A 23,738-nucleotide genomic window follows, 5' to 3' on the forward strand; every position below is an offset into this window, starting at 1 on the left:
GGAAGCGCAAGGCACTGGGTTCGGTCCCCAGCTCCGAAAAAAAGAACCAAAAAAAAAAAAAAAAAAAAAATCAAGCACAAGATACCTGCTGGGACACTTCAGAAAAAGTACCAACAGCCAGTGCAATTGGAAGGTTGGAAGGAAGACATCTAAATGAAAGGGAGAGGAAAATTATCTCTATGGAACAGAACATCATCTTGTGTGTTTTTAAAAAAAAAATCTAGAGAATCAACCAAGATTCTGCTAGAGTTCTTAAATGAAGAAAAAAAAATAGTTACCAAAAAGGAATGAAGATGGGGCTGGAGGCAGCTTGGTGGTTAAGAGCATGCACTGCTCTTGCAGTGTCCAGGTACCAGCACCCATAGCTAGCGACTCACCACAGCCCGGAGTTCTGCTCTGACAGCAGACTCCTCAGACCTCCGAGGGCACCTGCACTCACTGACCCACACAGACACAGGCAGGAATACATAATTTAAAATTTAAAAAGAGAAGCTGAAAGGTAATGTCACTTAAAACATCACCAAAAACAATAAAATGCTTAGGAATTAATTAACAAAAAAGGTGAAAGACGCATACTAAAAACTATAAAACACTGCTAAAGAAATTACCTAAATAAACAGAAAGACATTAAAAGGATGGGGTGTGTTAAAAGATTGGGGTGGATTAAAAGATTTAACACTATCAAAGTGACAATTCCAAAAAGAAAGAAAGAAAGAAAGAAAGAAAGAAAGAAAGAAAGAAAGAAAGAACAGACAAGTCAACCCAAAGCAACACACAATTCTTCCCAGTGGTATTTTTTATGGAAATAAGAAAAAAAAATCTTCACATGGGATTTTAGAGGACCCTAAATACGCAAAAAATCTTGAAAAAGAACAAAGTAGGAGACAAAAGTTGAATTTATACAAGTTCCTATTTCAAAACTTACTATAAAGGTCAATAAAAAATGAAGAATTGACATAAGATAAACATATAAACCAATGGGAATGAACTGTGGGGACAGAATACAACACATGTGCATGTATGTCATCTCAATGTAGAATATGTTTTTGATGCAGAAAAGATAAGTAGATGCAGATGTATACATTTAATTGTTTTTAAATTTTATCTTCAAAAGTTTTTCCACATCAAAAACACATTCTAAATTGGAAAAAAAAACAAAAATACAAGTTTAGGATATAGCTCAGTTGGTAAAGTGCTTCCTTGGCATGTGCAAAGCCAGGGCTCTCATATGCCCAGCACTGGGGAGAAATGTTTACAGATCAAATTTGATAAGATAATATCGGGGTACTGGAGAGAGGGCTCAGCAGTTAGGGGAACTGACTGCTCTTCCTAGACCCACATTAGAATCCCAGCACCCACACGGAAGCTAACAACTCTAACTCCAGGCTTGTTACTCCCACACAGATATACATGCAGGCAAGGCACTAATACACATAAAAACAAGTTTAACTTAAATGTTTTAAAAAGAATATAGTATCAGAATACATAATACAACTCAACAACAGAAGGACAAACTCAATTTAAAAATGGGAGCTTAAACTTTGAACTTCTGGTCTTTAACTACTACCATCTAAGTGACAGGAATACAGCCCTGTCAGAGCACTTCCGAAAGCTTAGGTTCTACGCTAGGGCTGAAGCGTAACATGGCATTAAAAGTCCTCAGTCTCAGAGTTTACATCCGAAAGCTTAGGTTCTACGCTAGGGCTGAAGCGTAACATGGCATTAAAAGTCCTCAGTCTCAGAGTTTATGTCCAACTATCCAAATGGCCTCATTACAACCCTGATTGGCACAGCAAGAGCTTGTCCATTAACAATTCACTGCATCAGCACTACAGAGGAGAGCAATCAGCGTGGGAAACAGCTGATTATGTCGGCAGCTGTAAACTGAGTGTTGTCACTTCTCCATGTTCAACTATGTCCCAGGTCTCAACAAAGAACCTGCATTTGTCCAGTATCTATGTCAACTACAGTAACCAAACTTGAGTTCAAGAAACGGTATTAAAACCACCTAGGAACTGACAGTTAAATAACTGTTTACTAGGAACAGTTTAACACTTTCACCTCAAACGTCCCGTGTTCTGTTAGTTACTTCAGGGTATTGGACAACAGTAGGAAGCACACTGCTCTGACGAGTCGTACCTGGGGCCCAACTTTGGCACGGTATGGAGGAGGAAAGATGCATATCCCTGGGGAAGCACCAAGAGTTGCTCAGGTTTTCTTCTAGAGTCTCTTAATGAAGTGGGTTCTCTTTACAGCTTTGCTGGTCTCCACAGAACAGAACATGGCCAACAAACATTCTGAGCGTGGAAAAGAACCAAAGGCAGCTACAATTATTTTTTAAAGGATAGTTTTTTAAAGCACACATAAACCCAAGAGAGTTATTTTTCCCATCTGGTATCTGTTCTTAGGAATAGTATATCAAGAAACATTCATGCATGTGAATAAGGGTTTGTGACAGCAGGTAGGGTCAAGGGGCCTTGCAAGATGCCACCAACCAAATCCCAGCCTGCCAGGCGTCATCAGCCTGCAACTGACAGAGGTACAGCTAGCCAACAGCAGCATCCAGGATGGGAATTTGCAACGGGATTCTGGGTTCCAATGAGTGAGCTTGTGATGGAGATACCAGCGGGACCCGGAAGTCTCTTCGTGTCACAGTAAGCTTGGGGATGGCTCAGCAGCTAGCCTTCTCCCCGAACTAGATCAGCTAAATGAGAGCAACACGCCACTGACCTGCTCAAGACCAGTCCACTTTACCCATGGCTTTTAGGCAGAGTATATCTGGCTAAAAATCAGAAATCATTAAAGCCTATAGTTCAGGTGTGCCATAACACAGCCCCAGGGAGTCATAAGTAAGACACCATCTTTTTTAATTTTTATTTTATGTAATAGGTGTTCTGACAGCATGTATGGCTGTCTACCACATGTGTGCCTGGTGCCTGTGGAGAAAGAAAGAGTCAGACCCACTGGAACTGGAGTTACAGATGGTTGTGGGCCCCATGTAGTGCTAGAAACCAAACCTGTATGTCTGCAAGAGTGCTCTTTAACCACTAAGCCATCTTTCCAGACCCAAGATAACAATTTTAAGAACAACAAGGGTATGAGAGATGCCCAGTCCTTTCCTCGTCTCAGCATTATAACAAGTAACTCAGCTCATTATCGCTTCCTTACAGAATAGCTCCCTCAGTCTTGGTTGACCTTACTTTGTCTCTGTTGCTCAGCTCTCTCTATGTCTTCCTCTATTTTGCCTAAGAGTTTGTCAGATGAGAAGCAATTCTTCGCAATTATTCCATTCTGCCTCTAACCACTCACACTCTTCTTGTGGTGACTCTCAAACTAACAGCAGCAGCAGCAGCCTCTGGTAATGCCAAGAGAAAATACTAACTTTGAGAAGTCTGGTTAATACTGCAGGCTCTCACCATGAGAAGCAACCACTCCCATAAACAACCAGTAAAGACACAAGCCCTGGATTCAGAGAAGCCAGATGTTTAGCTTATAATTCACAGAAATGTGGAAAGCATCCAAAAATCACAAAAAAAAAGTACTATGCCCACACAGCACTGATGTACAGCCTACTTACTACCTGAGGCTTACACCCACACAAAAGCCATCTCAACCCTAGATGTGTAGTTAACAAGCCAATCCTAAAAACGTATTTTTGCAAATTGTTCACCCTCTCAAACAGCACTATAAAAACAAAAATTCATACATTATGAAAAAATTTAAAAATTGGAACATTTATATCCAGTTGTTACTTCGACACATTCAACTGGAAGATAATACACTTCCATAGGTATTGTCAAGGCCTGCAACACCCTAAATATGCACCAGATGCTAGGGTGTACAGAATACGCAGAGATACATATCTGTCCTAGAAGCTCCCAGAAGGACAAGGGACACACTAAGTTAGAGTCCTGCCAAAGACAGCGAGTGCAAGCATTGTATGGGGTCACAGAGGGCACACCAGAAGAAGAAGTAAGCTTGGAAGATCCAAAGTGGAAAGCAAGTTAGCCAAAGACAATGAAGGGAACAACTCGAATAGAAGCTACCCTGCTTTTTGAAGACTTAGAGACCCAAAACTTGGTGCATGCGTTCATTTCAATGAGTATATGCTAGAGCAAAGGCTGAGGAGCGACAAGGAAAATAGACAAGGACCTTTCCCACACAGACTTAAATTCTGAATACATAACTCACTGTACTGTCCTAGCACATCTCTGGAATCTCTCTTTTCAGAAAGGCCTTAAAGGAGAAAAAGAGGGGTAGAATGAGGCTGGCCATCTAGGTAGATGGATCAACATAGTCTGTGACCTTAGCTCATGAGCTCATTCCTTAGCCTTGTAATTCAGAGGTAAACAGATTTGGAGTTGGATTGCATTATCTATTCACAGAGACATAATGCAGTGAATGATTGGAACATCAAAGCTACATGGGATCTTCAGCATAACCTTCATGCTGCCTCAACCTGAAGGATAATCCTACCTTAGTCTCCTGTTTGTTTCACACTCAAGTCCAAAACTGAACCCTTGTTTTTCACTCTGTATGCCTGATCCTCCTCTGGAGCTGCCCAAATGAGTCAGAAGCACATGCACGCTGGATACCAGTTTTCCCTTTCCTTCCACCCCTACTTATCAACTACTATCAGTTTATTTACCAAGCGTTCCAATTCCCCATGTTCCTGTTCAAACCCCTAAGTGCTGGAAGCCATTCTCATTTTAAGAGAGGGCAACCCCCTAGAGGCTTTCAGTAGGTCAGACTCAGGCAGAATACCACAGTGAGGAGGCAGGAATCATGCAGCTTTTACTTGCTCAACCCAGGATTGCTGGAATAACCAACGTCTACTCTCCTGAACTCTTAAAATAGCTCTCAATAAAACTCTCTTTTCAAAGAGTGGGGCAGGGACTGAAGAAAAAGTCATCCAGAGACTGCCCCACCTGGGGATCCATCCCACATGCAGTCACCAAACCCAGTCATTACTGCTGATGCCAAGAAGTGCTTGGTGACAGGAGCCAGATATGGGTGTCCCCTGAGAGGCTCTACTGATATAGATGAGGATGCTTGCAGCTAACCATTGGACTGAACAAGGGGACCCCAATAGAGGAGTTAGAGAAAAGACTGAAGGAGCTGAAGGGATTTGCAACACCAGAGGCAGAACAACAGTATCAACCAAACAGACCCCACCAGAGTTCCCAGGGACTAAACCACCAACCAATGAGTACATATATGGAGGGAGCCATGGCTCCTGCCACATCTGTAGCAGAGAATGGCATTGTCTAGTATCAATAGGAGGAGAAGCCTTTGGTCCTGTGAAGGCTCATTTTCCCAGGGTAGGGGAATGCCAGGGCATTGAAGTGGGAGTGAGAGGGTGGGTGGGAGTGGGAGTATCCTCATAGAAGCAGGGGGAAGGGAGAGGGGGTATGGGATAAGGGAAAGGTGATAACATTTGTAATGTAAATACATAAAATATCCAAGAAAAAGAAAGAAAGAAAAGCACTCACAGCCCGTTGAACAATGACAGATACCAGAGGTTTCAGGGAAGATCTGGCCCTGCATGGATTCTTTAGAAATGTCACTGCTTTAAGAGCCCAGAACCTAAAAGTGGGGCCTATGGTCATAGAACTCAAATCCCAAGCAAAGAAAGCATGGCTTGACACAATGACCCTTCCCTGGCCATGGAGACAAATTCCAAGGAGAGCCAGTGAGCTGGAGTCTGCACTCCCACCTCATCCTCCATCATCCTCCATCCCGCACAGCCAGGAGGAGAGTCAGAAGGTGGAAACAACACATCTGCTTGGCAGACGTACAAGGCAGTCTTCAGGAGGATATGGGTATCCACAGCACGCTGGATCTGCTCTCCAAAACAAATACAAAACAGAGGAGAGACCCAATCAGTCCCTCAGCCTCAGCCCACTGGAAATGTTTCCTCCACCCTATTTCATGAAATTGGCCCTCATAGCACTAAGAAGGAATAAATGTAGCTGAATGAGCAGCCCTGTGAAGAAAATGAACAAATAGCAGAGCGAGAGGCCAGAGAAGGAGCAACAGGAAAGAGAGGAAGAAGCTCCTAATCACACACTCTTTCACGTATCTCCGTGCCTGTGAACACAATCTGCACAGGATGCTGGGAACACAGGTGTGCCCAGACTGAAGGGAGAGGAGCAGAGAAAAGCACGCTCACTGCTCTCCCCGGCTCGGCAGCTTTCCAAGTGTTTCTTTACAGCCTCCTGTTTTCCTGACATTAAACCATGCCTAGCAGCAGGCAGCAAATACAAACTTCACTTTTTAACATACCTGGTACTTCGGGGCCTTATGATTTCTTTTCTAAGGAGCCCTCCTCCTTCATCTCCTTGATTAAACATTGATTTCACTTGGCTTTCACTAGGTATGTACATGGGGGAAACAGATTCCCAGAGATAACTTGCCCAACAACAGGACTGTGCGAGCCCCAGTGACTGCACAGTTGGGTCTCAACCCACTGCCGATGGAAGAAAATTAAAAAGCTCACAACGTGGAGTTTAAACTCCAAGCCAAAAGGAATTACTTTCCCACAAGCGTCTCTGTTGGAGTTTTGGTTAATAGAAAAAAAAAAAAAACTTTTTTAAAGGAAAGGAAAAGAAACCCCAAGGATATTTAACATGAAACTTAGAAATTCTATATTTTTCAAACTCCCTTGCAGGGAGAAAAGGCAGAGAGGCCTTTATTTCTCAGTCCTACTTTTCAAGACTTCTTCTGTTGATATGACATTGTTGTAAAATTTTTCAATTTGTAGAGAGCATGGCTGAGGAATTTTAAGCTGCTGTGCAGACGCTGTGCAGTGAGACAAGGTTTGAGCAGCTGCTCTCCAGCGCGGACCGCCAAGCTCAGCAGCACTGCCTTGGGCGACCAGGCTGAGATCAAATGCCAGGCCCTCAGGCCTGTGGCAGGCCAGCCTCCTGACTCAGATCCCCATACAGGTGGGGATCTGGAAAAAACAGGTAGCCCTCATTACTCTGTCAAAGGATCCTGGGGTACAAAGATCAGCAAATGAACACTCCTTGATTACTCAACAGCCACTGCATGAATTCAACCCTATCTCCTGCTTTATTAAAAAACTGTATTTTTCTATGACCCTCAAAACTACAGACTGTGGGAGCTGGAGAGCTGACCCCATGGTAAGAGCACAGCTGCTCTTCCAGAGGTCCTGAGTTCAAAGCTGTGAAGGCTACTCTTGGGTGTCAATTTAACTATACCTAGGATAGCTAATAAATGACTTTTTGCTTAATTTGAAGTGGGAAGATTCATTTCTAATCTGGACCTTTGAGATGCCTGTAGTCCAGGCCATACCTTCTACCTAAGTATGCATCTGGAAGAAGGACGTTTGCTCTTTCTGTTTGCTTTTTTTTTTTTTTTTTTTTTTTGGTTCTTTTTTTCGGAGCTGGGGACCGAACCCAGGGCCTTGCGCTTCCTAGGTAAGCGCTCTACCACTGAGCTAAATCCCCAGCCCCTTTCTGTTTGCTTTTACCTCACTAACGAGCCCACTCCCTCCCTAGCATTGGAGCTTCACTGGAAGCTTCATTGGATTCTGGAGCACACTGAAGCCCAGCTGAGACCACCAGCCTCATGGGCTGAAACACCACTTTCCATTCATAGGCAGCCACTATTGGGTTAGCTGGACTACAGCCTGTAAGCCACTCTAATACATCCCCTTCCAAATACGGAGATTCATTCTGTAACTTCTCTTACCCTGGAGAACGCTGACTGACACACAGACCAAATTCTACACTCCAATCCCACACCACCCAGCCCCAGTCAAGGTCTGCAGCTTTGTCTTCTGCCCTTACACAGCCTTTTCTCCACTGCTCTGACACCATCTCCTGCCACCAGGCTTTTGCATGTGCCAATCATGTTGCTTGGAATGCCACATCCTCCTAGCCTTCACCTGACAAATGCCATTAGGTTTTCACTTGTTCAAGAATAATTCAAGTTCTTTTTAGCCTCTGCTTTGCTACTCTATTCAGTTCTTTTCCCCGGCATTTTACATGGGTCTGCCCTATCCTAAGACAACCTGCTATCTCAAGAGTCTTAGATGATCACTTGATACTTATTTTAAACTCTGCATTTATACAGAATGCTGAAGTAGCCCAGGTGGTAAAGTGCTTGCTCAGCATGTGTAAAGCCCTGAGTTCAATGTCCAGCACTGCAAAAATCCAGTACGGTGTGACACACCTGTAACTAGCACTGGGGTAGCAGGAGGAGGAAGATTCGAAGTTCAAGGTTATCGATGGCTACATACCCAATTCAAGGCCAGCCTCAGTGAGAGATTCTGACTTTTTAAAAAAATCTGCATTTATACAGAACAGGAGTTACAGTCCCATCTATAATGAAGACTGTACATAGAGGGCGCAAAATACCAGAAAAAATTAGAAGTGCAACAAGCCACCCTCCACACAGCCTTTTCCCTACTGCTTCCTTTGGTTCCTTCTCACTGTCATCTTGACACAACCTAGAATCACCAAGGAATAGTTTTAATTGAGGAATTATCTAGATTGGTTTCATTATCAAGCATGTCTGTGGGAGACTGTCTTAATTACTAACTGATATAGGAAAACCTGGCCCACTGTGGGTAGTACCATTCCCTTTGGAGGAGGTCTAAAGCAGAACACAGGCAGCACTGGTACATGTATTTCTCTATGCTCTTGGCCATAGATATAATGTGACTAGCTGCTTGATAGAGTTCCTGCTTGGACCTCTCCTCAGTGATTGACAGTAGGTAACCTGGAATTGCAAATCAAATAAACCCCTCAGTTGCTTTCTGTCAGGTTATTCTACCATACAACAGAAATAAAGCTAGAGCAATAGCCCTCAAGTGGATGTTGTCAGTTCTGTTGCTTTCCAGAGAGATTTAGCACACATATAGCCATTCACTGGCATGTAGGCATTGATCCTCTGGGCCTGTCCTGGATCTCTGAATGTTAAAATTACTCTATATAGCTACCCATTCATTTAATCAATATGAACCTCTTTGAACCAAGAATCGTGTTCCCTATAACACTATGCTCAATGCCCTGTACATAACATGCATGATCAATGTTTATGATTTAATCATGGTAAGAAAATCAAATAATCCACTCCTGTTCTGGAATTCCAATACAACAACAACAACAAATTCTCCAGTGTAGCATGAGGTCAGGGCCTGCCTTTCCCACTTCAAGCCTCTTAAATCAATTTAGTCCATACCAGGGAGACCTTTACTCACGTAAGGAGGTTCTGACACAGTCTTTCCACCATCATACCAAGAGAGAAACCAGTGTTGTAAAACACCCTTTTAATGAAGGAACTTACAGCCTGTTAGTATAGATGAGGGGAAAATTTCTCAAGGAACCAGAAATAAATGGAAGGGAATAAAAGAACAGAAATTAATGAACACTGTAATTATCCCCTGAAGCTGCAAATCAGAACAATTCTCTCTAGAAGACAAGTATGAAAAACAAGATAGGATGCTTCTGGGATGCATTCATGAAACAGCAGGTAACAGAACAGATAAAACGTGTTTGCAGTAACTCACCAGGGACAGCTACCTTTTGGCTAATAGCTATCAGGCACTGAATACCACTGTAAAAAATTATATGCTTCCTTTATTATGGAGTTACAATTATCCATGGGAATGCAGCACATGGCCATTTTGAATAATTAACTAGGAATAATTTTATATCCCCACTTAGTCTTAAAAATCTAGGCAAAAGCAGACAATTTTTTTTAAAAGCCAGATTATACCTCCCTATCTTAGATTGCTTCAGTCAAAACAAGAAACTACCATGACTGGTGTCATAAATAACAAACATTTATTTTCTCAACACTCCGGAAGCTGGAACCTTAAGATATGGGTTGTAGACAATTCAGTTTCTGGTGGAAGACCTCATTCTAGCTTGCAGAGAGAGAGCGAGCTGCCTGTTTACAATGTCCTAATACAAGAAGGAACCAAAGGAATCTATTTTGAATAAAACTTTTCAGTAGGGGGTGAAATAAAGTTTCAAGTCCCCAAGACCCCCCTGGGTAACTGACATCCTGGTTGGCAAATCGAGCAATGCTGGGTGAGTTGCTCTGTCACAGCTGAATAACCCACCCAATGGGAACAAGATAAATATACCACAGAGACGTGTTCCAAAGGAAGTCCTCTATCCCTACGTCCTCATTGGTGGGGTAACTTGGCGAAGACGTGTATGGTTGGGAGCTTAGCCACGGTGACATTCCAGCTCAGGGTCACAGCTCAGCTCCAAGTCTGTTCTGCAGCCATGATCGATCAGTTTCGGCCCAAGTACAATAATTGTCATCTGCTTAAATAACTACCAAGATGAACATGCAGAGACACAGTCAGCATCCAAGTCTGCTGTGGTCCCTGACCACCTCATTCAAATAAAGATCTTCCTTTGTGTGCACTCCTGTGCCTGCATGAGTTGTTTTGGATTTTCAGTCCAAACCAACCTTTCCCAAATGTATGCACAGAAAACATGAGAGAGAGAACACAAGAACCAGAGTGAGTGAGTGAGTGTAAGAAGCTCACTGGTGGGGTAGGGATTTAGCTCAGTGGTAGAGCAGTTGCCTAGCAAGCACTGGTGTCTCTTCTTACGGGAACACTAATCCTAGGGAATCAAGGCCACACACCCAGAGCTGGGACACAGCTTGCAATGCATGACTTGGAGGAGCACATATTCAGACTATAACACACTCTGAAAGAAAAGCCCCCATTCCAAGAAAGAAAGAGGGAAGCCTGGGAAGAAGTAACCTGGGAAACATCCACTTACAATGGGAGTGACCAGGAGAGTGATGAAGAGAACAAGTTTTATGACAATAATGTTTTATTGTAGTATGTATGTATGTATGTATGTATGTATGTATGTATGTATGTTTTTCATGACAGGGTTTTTCTATGTAGTTCTGGCTATCCTGCAAGTCAGTGGTCTGTAGATCAGGCTGGCCTCAAAACTCAGAGATCCACCTGCCTCTGCCTCCTGAGCAATGAGATCACACCACTGCCAGCTTTTTTTTTAAGACAATGTCTTGCTATGTAGCCCAGGCTAGCTGCAAACTCTCAAACTAGCAATCCTCTTGCTTTACCCTCTGCCCTAGTTTGCTTTTCTGTTGTTGTGATGAACGTGACCAAAACCAAGTTGGGAGATGAAGAGGCTTATTTTACCTATGCTTTACATACAGTCCATCATGGAGGGAAGCCAATGCAGGAACTGAGGACAGGAACTGAAGGCAGGAACCTAGAAGCAGGAACACTTCCCTGGGAAGCTCCCTTGTTGTGCAGGCTGCATTCTTACACAACCCAGGACCACCTCCTGAGAGACAATACTGCCTGCAGTTCACCAGATTCACCCAAAGCGACCATTAGTCTAGAATATGCTCTACCGTAATGGAGGCCATTCCCTCAGCTGAGATTCCCTCTTCCAAGGAAACTAGTCTGTCACCCTGGCAAATTAACCAGCACTGCAGGGACTTCCTGACTGCAGGGATACAGGGGTGCCCTGCCATGTCTAGCATGGCATCCTGAGTTAGAGAAGCAGACAGAATTGTTTGGTAAGCTATTTTTTCTTTTTATAATGTAAGGTTAATTCTGGTCTTGGAGAGATGGCTCAGAGATTAAGAGTACCAGTAGCTCTCCCAGAGGTCCTGAGTTCAATTCCCAGCAACCACAGGTGGCTCACAACCATCCTCAATAGAATCTGAGGCCCTCTTCTGGCATGCAGGTATACATGTAGAATACATAAAATATAAATAAATTAAATAATATATATGGTTAATTTCATTGTATTTATTTAGGGTTTTTTTTGGGGGGGTGCATTAGTGAGATGGCTTAGTGGGTAGAGGTGACAGGTGGCAGGTAAAGGTGCTGTGTCCCCTTACCTCTACATCAGATGGGTATGCCCAGTCCCCTGCTCCAGAGCATACTGAGAGGTGAGGAATCCAGCATCCTCTCTGCCTCGGGACCCCCAGAGAATTCCACTGTGATTTAGGAGCTGTGATTTCTGACTGAAGTAATTCTGGTGAGATCCAAAGGCTTTCCTATTCTCCAAGACAACCCCACAGTCCTCAAAGACCAGCCTCCTTAACAGACCTTGCAGTGGAAAAGTCCTCTCCTGGCCACAAGGGATCTCTGGCCAGGCAACTACTCATGGGATCTGCAAGCCTGGGACAGCCTTAGCCTGCTCAAGCACTGCTCCCAGCTGCTATTCAATCTACACATCCTATAGCAATTTCTCTTCCTCATCTCTTCTGGACAACTGCCAGACCCACAAGCCCACCAGAGTGAGCCCAACAGTTCCACCTCCAGATATGACTTCCAGCTCCTATCACTGGAAGTCCTCAATGCCCTTAAAACTCCTGGCCAGGTAACATAGACCTTCTAATAAAGTACCCCAGATATATTTCTCTTTGCATAGCACCCCAGAGGCACTCCAGAGATACCCCAGAGTCCTGGTCAGACTAATGAGTGACAGATAGGACTAATGTGTCATCCCTGCACAGCTCAAAAAGCTACAGAAAAAAACAAAACAAACAAACACCCTGCAATTAATTACCTGAGACTGGGTTTGCTGCTTCACCAGAGGGAAATGTGGCAAGAAGTCATAACTGACTATTACTGGGTTAAAAACTAGAATTGGAGGGAGACAGTGGAAGTTAATACATGGATATGCTTAAGATACATTGTTGCATTAAAAAACAAACCAACAAAAACAAACAAACAAACAAACAAAAAACCCATGACTTCAAGTCTAGAAAAGAAACAAGTACTTATCCAGAATCCTACAAGATAAACTGCTCCAAAAAGCAAACCCACCAAGAAAACAGAGACTTGGTTCCAGTCAAACCAGAAGCAGCAGAATGACCTAAACCCTATTAATGAAGTCAACAGCACTTTCCACAGAGCTGCCACTCTCCAAGCCCAGCCTCCATCCAGAGCAAAACACCAGCCAGCCAGGACTCCCCTCATTTGCATAGTGGAAATAGCTAGGGTGAGGGATTTCCCAAAATCTAGCAAAAACAAAGGAATTTCCAAGTACCTCGGGGTACTCCGCAGCCTACTGTCTCAGGCAGGTGGTTCTGTTTCTCCATGCCTGCTTCATTCTTGTGCTATACTCAATAAATGTGCTTTCTTCTAAAAGAGAAGAAAAAGAAAGAGGTAGAGCCAAGACTTGACAAAAACCAGGAAGATGGTGACAATGAAGACAAAGCAAAAGACAGATTCAAAGACACTGCCTGAAAAAGCTTAGAGTGATGTGGCCAGGAGCCAAGAGACTCTGGTAGCCACTAAGAATAGAAAGAAACAAGGATCAGAATCTGCCATACACCTCCAGAGGAAGCACACACAGCCCTGCCAACATCTGGTTTCTTGCTGGTAGCAGCCATTTCTTCTGAGAAGATAGATCTTGGCTGTCAGAGCAGCCACGGGAATCTAGAACAAGCAGTTAGTAAAGCCAGGCTCTGATCCTGGGTCCTAGGACTCCACGCTTGCACTCTCAGGACTATGTATTGCTCTTTTCCTGCAAATAGCCTTCCCAAATCAGGCTCTACACCTGTGAGTGTCTCTGACAAGACCTGAAGCAGCCAGGACTGACAGCTCTTCCTGCAGAGGAGCCTCCCTTTCTTCCACTTAGCAGAGACTGAGACAACTTCTTGGTGTTCTCATGAGTACATACAGAGCATCCAACATCCTCACGAGAAAGCACTGCCTAACAAAGGGTCTCACCTAACTGATTGTGGGCACTTAACTGTCATCCGCATCCAGCAGGTCCTAGCTTGTGATGCTCCACTCCATCTAGTCCACAGCTGGATCTCCAGAGGGGAAAGGGTGTGTCAGCCCCAGGCAGTTCACCTTCCCTTCTGCCCCAAAAGAGACAGCTGTTCTGTTCACCACTTGGAGATGCTAAGGAACACTAGGTGGCCCCTCTCTGGAAGCCTTCAGGTTGAATGCCAGAACTGAATAGACTGGAATAGAGGGGCCTCAAGTTAACCCACTCTGGAATTAACGAGCAAGTTAACAAATACAGTGTGTCAGGACAAAGTTATCGTAAAATACATTTTAGAACTAATCTTGACAAGTAGAGTTCAACTTTACTTATAACACTTCAAAGTAAAACCAAGTGTGGTGCTGTACACCTATAATCCCAATACCTGGGAGGCAGAAGCAAAAGGATGTGAAGGCGATGGCCATCCTAGGGTACAGGAGAGAAAAGGGCAGGTGGCAAATACATCAATATTTTGTTTTGTAAAATATAATGATGTTCTCTCTATGGCTGCTATGTTATTGACTCTTTGTTGATAACCAGTTTGGGGTTCCTAAACCATCAGTTTAGTAGACTGACAAAGGGAAAACCTAGAATCTACTAATGTAGTTGTAGCTAACAAAACACATGACTGCACTCGAGCACAGACAAATACGTAAACGATAAAAAATTCATCCTGAGAAAAAGAATAGTTGAATACATTGCAGGAGAGCAGTAGGCTGGGCCATAACTAGATCACTGCCCACCAAACCTTTGTGTTTGTATTTTTGAGACAGTTCTGTGTATTAGGCTGGCCTCAAACTAACGATGTATCTGACGGTGATCTTGAATAACTTATCCTCCTGCCCCCATCTCTCAAGTGCTGGGATTACAGACATGTGCCACCACAGCCAAATACGTCAAACTGTCTGCCTGATTCAAAGGAACTGGGGGGGTAGGGCTTACAGCTATCATGTGTAAAGACCTTAGAGGGACAAATCCACAGATCTTTGGTTTGAGTCTCTACAGTGTTCAAAGTCTCAGAGACTTCTAATAACTATCCAGAAAATTTCTTCCATTCCTCACAAAGATCATCTGGAAAATACTTAATCCCTGAAAAAGTTTGTGAGGAGATAAGTAGACCAGGCTTGCCCCCTGCCAGATGACCAATACCTAGACACAGTCTACCACAAGAAAATAGGAGACAGTCTTTATGTCCAAGTGAGAAAAACAAAACAAAACAAAACAAAAAAACCCTTAAAAGGAAGAAATAAGAGGACAAAGTTCAAACTCCTGCTTATTATGTATCAGGAGGTTCTGGGTTTTTAAGCTTCTTATTAAACATTCTGGCCTCACATTCATTTTCTTTGCTTAGTCCTAATTATGGCTTGAGCTCTTTTCAAATGGGTCCCCAAAGATGTTGAAAAAATTAACTGAAAGGTCAACTTGTTTCAAGGGAACTGCAAGGAGCCTCCCTGACATCTTGCTCTGAAATGATACTTTGTAACTTCATAGGCTAATACTCCAAATTAATCAAGGTAAAGAATTCACCATTTCCCCTGGTAAGGCTCATACAGCTAGAGGGGCAGAGAGAAGACTGCTCAGAGGGGCAGAGATGAAGCATTCACTCAGAAGCATGTGAACAGTAACTGTGGAGCACCAGCCTTTAAGCTCAGCACCTGGGAGACGGAAGCAGGAATACTCTGTGAGCTTGAGGCTAGCCTGGTATTACCATAGCAGGTTCTAGGCCAGCCAGGGCTACAATACTGGGACCCTGTCTCAAAAATTAATTAATTAATAATAATCTTGAAAACTAGTCCCTAAATTCTACCCAGTCCACCTGACCAGAACTCCAAAGCCATATGACACTCTATCCGCTGGACAGTGAGGAACTAGGGCAGCAAAGCAAGGGGACACAGAAGAACTGTAAGGAAAAAAAAATAGGACCGGAAGTCCTGCTGCTTCTCCTGAAAGGCTAGGAAGTCCTGAGTCAAGTTTCTGAAAGGTTAAGACCATGAAAGGGAATATTAAAATAAATTGAGAGAGAAAGCAAAAAGAGATCAGAGAAGGAGAGTCTGACTGTACCAGGTTTGCAATTTGTCTGCTGCTTTCAGAGCTGAGGTTCTGAGTACCAGATTTTTTTAAGGTTTATTTTAAGAGCTTTGAGGCCTCTTGGGGGAAAAGAAAGTCACTAATTCTATCTTTCAGAGTCTCTGGATTTTGCTGCAAAGGAAGGCATTTGCATGAGGATGAGCTCTCTCTTACAGAGGAGTCTTCCTCAGAACTTGGTCATGCTCCTGCATGTGTGAGCACATGTGTAAGAGACATCTGAGAGCTGTTCCCACAGCAGGCATGTGCAGAACCCAGAGCAGAGCTCAGAAGCCAGTCCTCCAAATCCTTGTGAAGACACAGTGGCAGCCACAGTGGAGCTCTCACCTGAGAGTTAATCTAAGAACAGGGACCCAATGAAGCCCAGACGAAGGTGTACGATTGTTCCTTCTAACACAACAACAAAACAGTGACCCAATTAAAAAACAAACAAAAAACAGAAAAAGAGAGTAAAATAGAAAGCTTGATTTTATATCACCAAAATTTAGGCTGCCATCGCCCTGAAGGGGAGAAGCCCCTTCAGTTTGAAGACTCAGCTAATCCGAGTTTACAGAACACAGAATCCTGGTTAGTCAAAATGGGGTGGGAGATGCATCTTCCCATTCCAACCACCTCTCTACAATCATTAAAAAAGAAAATGATACAAGCTCTGCAGAGGTTACCTAAAAGCCTGTCAGAAGACAACTGAAAATGTCTGAGAAACAGCACTTCTTTGACCAACTGCAGCAACAGCACATGGACAGGAAATGGAGTCAGTGAAGGAGGAGAAAGGGATTGAGACCACTTAGCTTAGAAAAGACAGGAGAGGGCAAAAGAATCAAAAGGAGATTTAATAATGATTTCTAAGACCAGAGAAAGTTGCTTGTGAGAGGCTCTGTACCTAACACCCACCGTCTGGCTCCAGAACCTCCAAAATCCTGCCTTGCTGGCTTCTACTTGACATTCTTCCATTAAAAGGAAGAGAGGAAACATGGTTTAAAATGAACATTTGGAGAACTACAAACCAAAAGTTATCCCAGACAAAGCATGGTTAGTAACACGGCCAGTGAGAAAACTGAATTCGGATGGAGTAGAAGCACGAGTGGCCACGTCCCCTCGGTCAGCCACAAGACCCTCAAGGAAGGGGAGGAAAGAGAGGAGGGAACCGACCAGACGGCTGCTGCTCACTGAGACATAAAAAGTCCAACATCTAAGTCAGGTGAGGGAACGGTGTGCTTTGGACGCAGGCCGAGGAGAAGGCATGCTTGGCAGGGGGCAGCAACAGTAGAACTTAAGTGACTGTTTACCCAGACCTGCCATGGCTCTATCTCAAAACCACGCAGAGCCTTTACAAGCTAACCGCCACTGGAATCCACCAGATACTCTCTTGCTCTCAGCCATCTGTGGGTGCTTTATTCTCTAAGGACTCCACCTTCAGTGCCAAGAGCATCTGCGTCTCAAGTGTTTGCAAAAGTGGCTAGGGCTCCACTGTCCCTAACCAAGCATGGAAAGGAACTGCCTGGCCCTTTCAGATGAGCCACCATCCCCCGCAGCTCCTCTGCAGCCCTCATGGTCTCTGGGCTCAGAAGGCCAGATCACCAGAGAAGGGCTAACTGGCCCCGGGTTTCACTCACAGCCATTTCCTGCCATGGAAACCCACTGCACAGAGAAGCAGCCCCACCCTTCTGACTATGCCATGCCTCACCCTGCCACCCTCCACTCTGCAAGTGTGCTTCTGTCTGGCCACCATCAATCCTCCAATTCCTGGCTAATGACCTTGTCTAAGAACTTCAGCAAGACTACAGAAAGTGTCAGTAGAAAATCAAGAGTGAGGTAAAATTTCCATGTCCTGGTGTGCTTTCATGTTTGTTTTATTCCAAGCAAATACATTAAAAGCTTGCCTCCTTGTAACACAGAACCTAAAAATCAATGCTCAAAGCACAGCAACCATAAACTCTTCTTTCCGATAACAAACGTCAGGAAAGAAATGAGCTACATAAAATGAAGCAGGGAAATCAGAATGTGCCCACAATAAGGGTGGGGAGCACTCAATAAATAAAGAACTAGAAAGATTATTTTTATTTCATTTGTTTAGGAAACAACACAGTATGAATATGAATGATTGTAGTCCCAGGTTCTGAGTTATAAAGGAACGCATTGTCATTTACAAGTCCATTCATCCAACAATTGTTAGTCATCTAGTTTATGCCCAATACCACTCCAAACAACAAGAATACAACCGTGGGGCAGCCGGCACCCTCTCTGTGCATACAGCAAGCAGGGGGAAGGAAGGCAGTCAACAAGCAGCCAGACACGGATAATGCCAGGCGGTGCTCTGGTTTTACATACCAGCTTCAGAAGAAATGATATTAAAATCTGGTAGCTGGGCCTGGAGAGAGATGGCTCAGCAGGAGTACTGGTGATCTCTCCAGAGAACCCTCATGCTGGCCCACAACCAGCTGTAACTCCAGTTCCAGGAGATCTGATGCCATCTCTGGCCTCCAGGAGCACCGTACACACATGCACGGTACACAGATGTACGTGTAAGTAAAATACCCATAAAAATAAAATAAATAAGAAAGAATCAGTAGCAAATAAAGTTCTTAGAAATAGAAGAACAGTAAGAGATGATTATGTCATGGGGATATATAACCTTCATGATGAATTAATATAGTTCTTGCAGGAATTGGCTAGTTCTTCAGAAAGTAGGTTGTTATGAAGTGGGTTGCCTCCTTTACCCCTTGTCTCTCCTGCACAAATCCTCTTTGCCCTCACATCTTCTGCCATGAGTTAAAGCAACATGAGGCCCTGACCAGTCAAGACAATGCTGGCTCTTGATGTCTCAGACTTCAGACTGGGAGCTAAGATAGACTTCTGTCCTTTACAAACTATACAGTTTAGGTTTTTTGCTATAGTGACAAAAAATGGACTAAGAGAAATGGTTATATTAACTTGTCATTTCATACTCGAAAAACTCCCTCCTGAGGGTGTAACCCAGGAGAGCTGGCCCTGTCCCTCACCAGCTGCAGCCCTCAGGAGAGTACTCCGGCACCTCACCTGGGAGGTAAATACAGTAAAGCTGGCCCTGGAGGTGTGGGTGTGTGGAGAGCTGCCCCCCATGGCATGAGTGAATGAGAATTGGCCTTGCCCCTCATCTGGGCAAAGTGGGAGTCCTGGCCTAGTGGCAAGAAAGCATGAGAGCTGGTGGAATGACCAACTCAGGTAACGCCCAGGACCAGATCTAGGACTTTGACTTGGCCCACCCCATCTCTACCCCATCTATGAGCTATTAGAACACATGAAGGGGCTAGTCCTGAAGAACTGAAGCTGCAGGATCTCCATGACACAGGGCAACAACAGGATATCCGAGAGAAATCCCATGAGGATCCAGTATTGATAATGTACAGCAGAAGTCAGAGGCAATGACTCAGTGCAATGAACATTTGCAAATAAAGACGTGTGGACAAAAGGTGTGGCACACCTGCCGCGGCAAGACGGTTGCTTTGTTTGTTTCCTTATGGAGAGGACAGGAAGATCTGAGGGATTAAGGTGCATGATGTAAAATTCACCAAGAATAAAAGTATAAAAAATAAAATCAAATCAGGAAAAGTACAACAGAACTGAGATGTGGATGACAGAGTCAATCAAATAAAAATAAGTGTTCCAGGCTATGCTATGGCCAGATCAGTGCCCAGGATCCTGGAAGCTGAAGCTAAGCCAGTCTGGGATACAGTACAAGCTCCAAACACAAAGTAAAGGAAAAAGAACAGCAGCCACCTTCCTTATTTCAAAACTTACTACAAAGATACAGTAAGAAAAGTGGTCATTGGACCAGAACAAAGAGCATGCATGATCACGTAGTCCAAACCCAAACAGGACAAAGATTAAGGTTAACAATTTTCATTGTCTCTGTCTTCTGCCTTCCAGCAATAATGGGTCCTCAGGGTTCTGAGTGATCCTGCCACCAAAGGTCTGCTAGGCTAACCTACATCACGGCTTTCCCAAGAAGGAGTCTGGGGCCTGCTCCTCTCTCAGTATGAAGCTGCACACCCTGTTGGAGCTTTCTGTCTCAAGTCTAACTTGAGTCTGCCCAGTTCCAAGGACCATCCTCTTAATCACAATGTTGTAGCACAGCCTTCCCGTATAAGGAGAGGGGCAATGGAGACAGCCACAGTACCACTGAGGAAGGACCCTAAAGGCCAGGGTCTGAAATTGCCCATCATATACTTAATAATTATCTGGCAGCCTAGGGCACTTTATCCCACAACTCCTCCTGTCTGACCAGTTTGTCTCCGGCCCTCCAGACGTCAGCTGTCACCAGGGAAGAATATGTGTACGTGCAGCTGGTCCTTTGCTACTGGGGTTCTTCTCTTCTTCCCTCCTTCACTAGACAGAGAGAGAAAAGGAAAGAGGGGAGAGGGGACAACATTACTGTTAGACTACTTCCTGCTGATTAGGGGTGTCAAGTTCCTTGGGGCAGGTTTGGTCTTCACTGTCAGGATATCTAATTCGTCTTGTTCTTTGCACATAACTACCTAACAAATCACAACCACCAGCAACCAACAACCAACCAGCAACCAAACAACAAGCCCCAACGTCTTGGGGCCCAGGCGTCTCCCTAGAATTCCAAATGTCACACAATCACAGAAACTACATGCGGCAGGCAAAAATCACACCTCTGCTAGAGCAGGAGGCAAATTCATAGGCAGCTTCTGTGGAAAGTCTGAAGCAGCCCCACATCCCACACCCAGTATTAAAACAAAGGCACATTCCTAGTTCTGTGTTTTAAAAAAACAAAAACAAAAAAACCCAAAATTCTCACTACCCTTATGCCAGCTGGAACCAAAGGCACCTGTAGGTGCTAGCTTTGCTAACTTGACACTGTAGCTCAGGGAACCCCAGTGCCAATGGCTAAAGGGGTTCAAGGTTAAAGTAGCTCCCACCCAGAGATGACAACTAACAGAAAGTAACATAGCAGGTTACAAATGGCTCTGAAGCTGTGAAACATTAGCAAGTGATAGATCCGAAAAGTCTAGGTCTTCTACGCAGGTGGAATGATGCCAAATTAGACCGCTGGGCCTACTGAGCAGCCAGCTAGCCCTCACAATGCATTGACTATGACACTGAGAAAGGGTCTGAGTCAAGAGGGAAAGAATATGTTTTATTCATTTTATTATAATTATTAATGTATCTAACTGTAAATATTAGTGGGGTCTCCCTATAACCCTTGTATATAAATATATTGTGCTTTTATTACATCTTACCCTCCCATCTCTTCCCCTATCTTTTATCCCTCCCCCAAATAGTCCAAACATCCACTCACAGATTGAAGAAAAATAAGCAATCTATTACAATACTCCTGTTCAGACTCTCATTCTCCTTTTCATCAAAACCTACCCAATGTATTACAAATTCAATCATCTCACTCCACAGCCACAAGCCCTTGCAAGGCACTCCTTTTGGACAACTAAATGTGAGGAGTCTTACACAGCTGGCCTGTCTGGGTCATACACATCCTCTCTAGGCAGCAGTCACTGTGTAGAGTACCAGAAATGAGCTGGAGTTGTTCTCCCCATGGTGAAGTCAGAGGATTGAGGAAGTAGGAGGGACTTGTGGTATAAAACAAACCAACCACACACACACACACACACACACACACACACACACACACACACACACCCCAAAACAAAAACAAAAACAAAACCCACTGGACCAGAGTCAATGGCGCAGGCCAACTTCTATATCCACACCTGGTCACCCACCTCCTTTCAAATTCTGTGCTCCAGCTACAGTCTCAGTGCCTCAATAAGCTCCACGCCCCTAACTATAACAGAGTTTTGTGTAGTCAACACTAGGCTTGAACTCCTGACCCTCCTGCCTCTGCCCCAGTGCTGGACCATAAGCATGCACCACTCACTCAGTTGAGATGGTAAAGCCGGCTGTCCACTTAATTGAGCTAATACACAGGAAAAAGTAAAGCACACTGCTGTCTACATTTGTGAGGCTGGACATGGAGGTATCAACTATAATCTCAGGAGGCTTAAAGAGAGGACAACTAGAGGTTTGAGGCTAGTCAACTACAGAGCTCTATACCTTAACTCAAAAGAATAAAAACCAGCCCAGCTATGGTGACGCCTTTAATCTTTTAATCCCAGCAGAGGCAGGCAGATCTCTGTAGCGAGAATACTGGTTTTAAACCCAGTCATGCAACGGGATATGGTTTTGTTTTAATCCCTGGTGTGGGATATGGGGCTGTTTCAGATTGTCCACTGCAGCTGACTGTGATTTGTCTCCTGCTCTGGCAGGGAGGGGCATGATTCTCCCACCTGAAGACAGTTTGCGTTTGGAATTCTGGGGATTCTTGAGAGGGTGTGAAAATGTCAGAGCTCTGACGGGCAGGGGACGCTGCTGCTGCCCTGCTGCTGGTTCTGCTGCTGTGGTTTGTCAAGTGGCCATAGCAAAAAGATGAGAAGAAACTGGATATCCTGATAACAAAGATGGACTTGCTCCAAGAAACTCAATGCTCCTAATCAGCAGGAGTCTAAAGAGATCCACAACCTCTTTCCCCTCTAATCTTCTTTCTCTCCTGCCTAGTGTTGGGGAGTTGGAAGGGATTCGGGTAAAATAAGGGGAAGGGTGGTAAGATATAAGAACTCAATAAAGTAGCTCAAAAAATACACCTATAGATCTCTGTGAATTTGGGACCAGCCTGGTCTACATAGTGAGTTCCAGGACAGTCAGAGCTACATAGTGAGACCTTGTCTCAAAACAAAAACAAAACAAAAACAAAACAAACAAACAAACAAACCAGATGGCTCGGCAGGTAAAGACACTTGCTGCCAAGCCTGATGACTGATGTTCTACTCCCAGAATCCACATGGTAGAATGAGAATCAATTCTGCAGCATAAATACATGCACGTACATGTGTGCACACACAAAGACACACACACACACACACACACACACACACACCACAAATATAAACTAGCAAGCTGACAGACTATTGGAAGGTGGGGCCTAAGTGAAGGAAGAATCCTTACGGAGCATGTCTTATCCTGACGCCTTTGTCGTTGTCTGCTTCCTGTCAGGCATGAGACGAGAAGCTTCTAACCACATGCCTTTTCACATATCCTGCTCACTCGAAGTTCAGAATCAATAAAGCCAAGACTATGGACTGCAATGTCTAAACCTATAGGCCAAAATTAATTGTTCTTTAAGTTGTTTTTCTCAGGTACTTGTCATAGGAAAAGAGTGGCTGGGCCTTTGCTGGGCCTTTGCCTGAAGAGCGCAACCCCATGCCACACTGTGTAGAGCGTTGTTTGTTCTTCATAATTTTACTCAACCACCATCTCAGGATAGCCTTCCTTGATAACAATCCATGCCAAATATTTTGAAGGAATGCCACTCCTTTCTCTCAATACACTGTTACCGTTTTCTTATTTGTGTGATGGTTTTGATTAATGTGGACATCCATAAATACACTCTAATAGGAACTGTATATGAAGAGTTCATGAATGAATCTCTGGGCCTCCAAGTATGGGGAATGTAACAGACATTCTGTATAAGTTTATTATTAAAAAGGCAAAACTTCAGAGACAGGAAATGAAAGTTTCCAAATCAAAAGATTCTACTTAGAGAAGCTGTTTTCCCTAAATGACCTGAAGCCCAATCATTTCTCCCTTCCCCCTTCTTTTCCAAATTTCTTACAGAAGTTACTTTCTATGTCCTGCCATTCTTCCAAGGGCGGTAGCCATAGTGACAAGCTGGCCTACTGCCAAAAATAGTCTAAAAAGATATCACCTTGTCTGTGTGTTCTATCTGGTCTTCCAAAATAAAAGTCCACAGCAGAGGCCAAAGCAGAAACACAAAATCCTTTACCCAGTAAAGACACAGAACCAAACCACCAGCCG

General features: G+C 44.0%; 1 protein-coding gene across 4 annotated transcripts in view; it reads right to left on the reverse strand.

Annotated features, from left to right (window-relative positions):
- The window catches only part of Sil1 (SIL1 nucleotide exchange factor), a 231,764-nt gene that overhangs the window by 190,041 nt on the left and 17,985 nt on the right, over positions 1-23,738 (reverse strand). The window contains exon 2 of one of the 4 annotated variants that reach the window (XM_087592460.1): positions 2,140-2,297. The exons of 2 other annotated variants lie outside the window; for them this stretch is intronic. The gene's annotated coding sequence lies outside the window, so the exon portion shown is untranslated. Of the gene's footprint in view, positions 1-2,139; positions 2,298-20,109; positions 20,214-23,738 lie in introns of those variants that run through there. One more of the 4 variants, XM_087592461.1, reaches the window with a different exon arrangement.

Source organism: Rattus norvegicus, chromosome 18 (genome assembly GCF_021556685.1).
Source record: "Rattus norvegicus strain SHRSP/BbbUtx chromosome 18, alternate assembly SHRSP_T2T, whole genome shotgun sequence".
Lineage (NCBI taxonomy): Eukaryota > Metazoa > Chordata > Mammalia > Rodentia > Muridae > Rattus > Rattus norvegicus.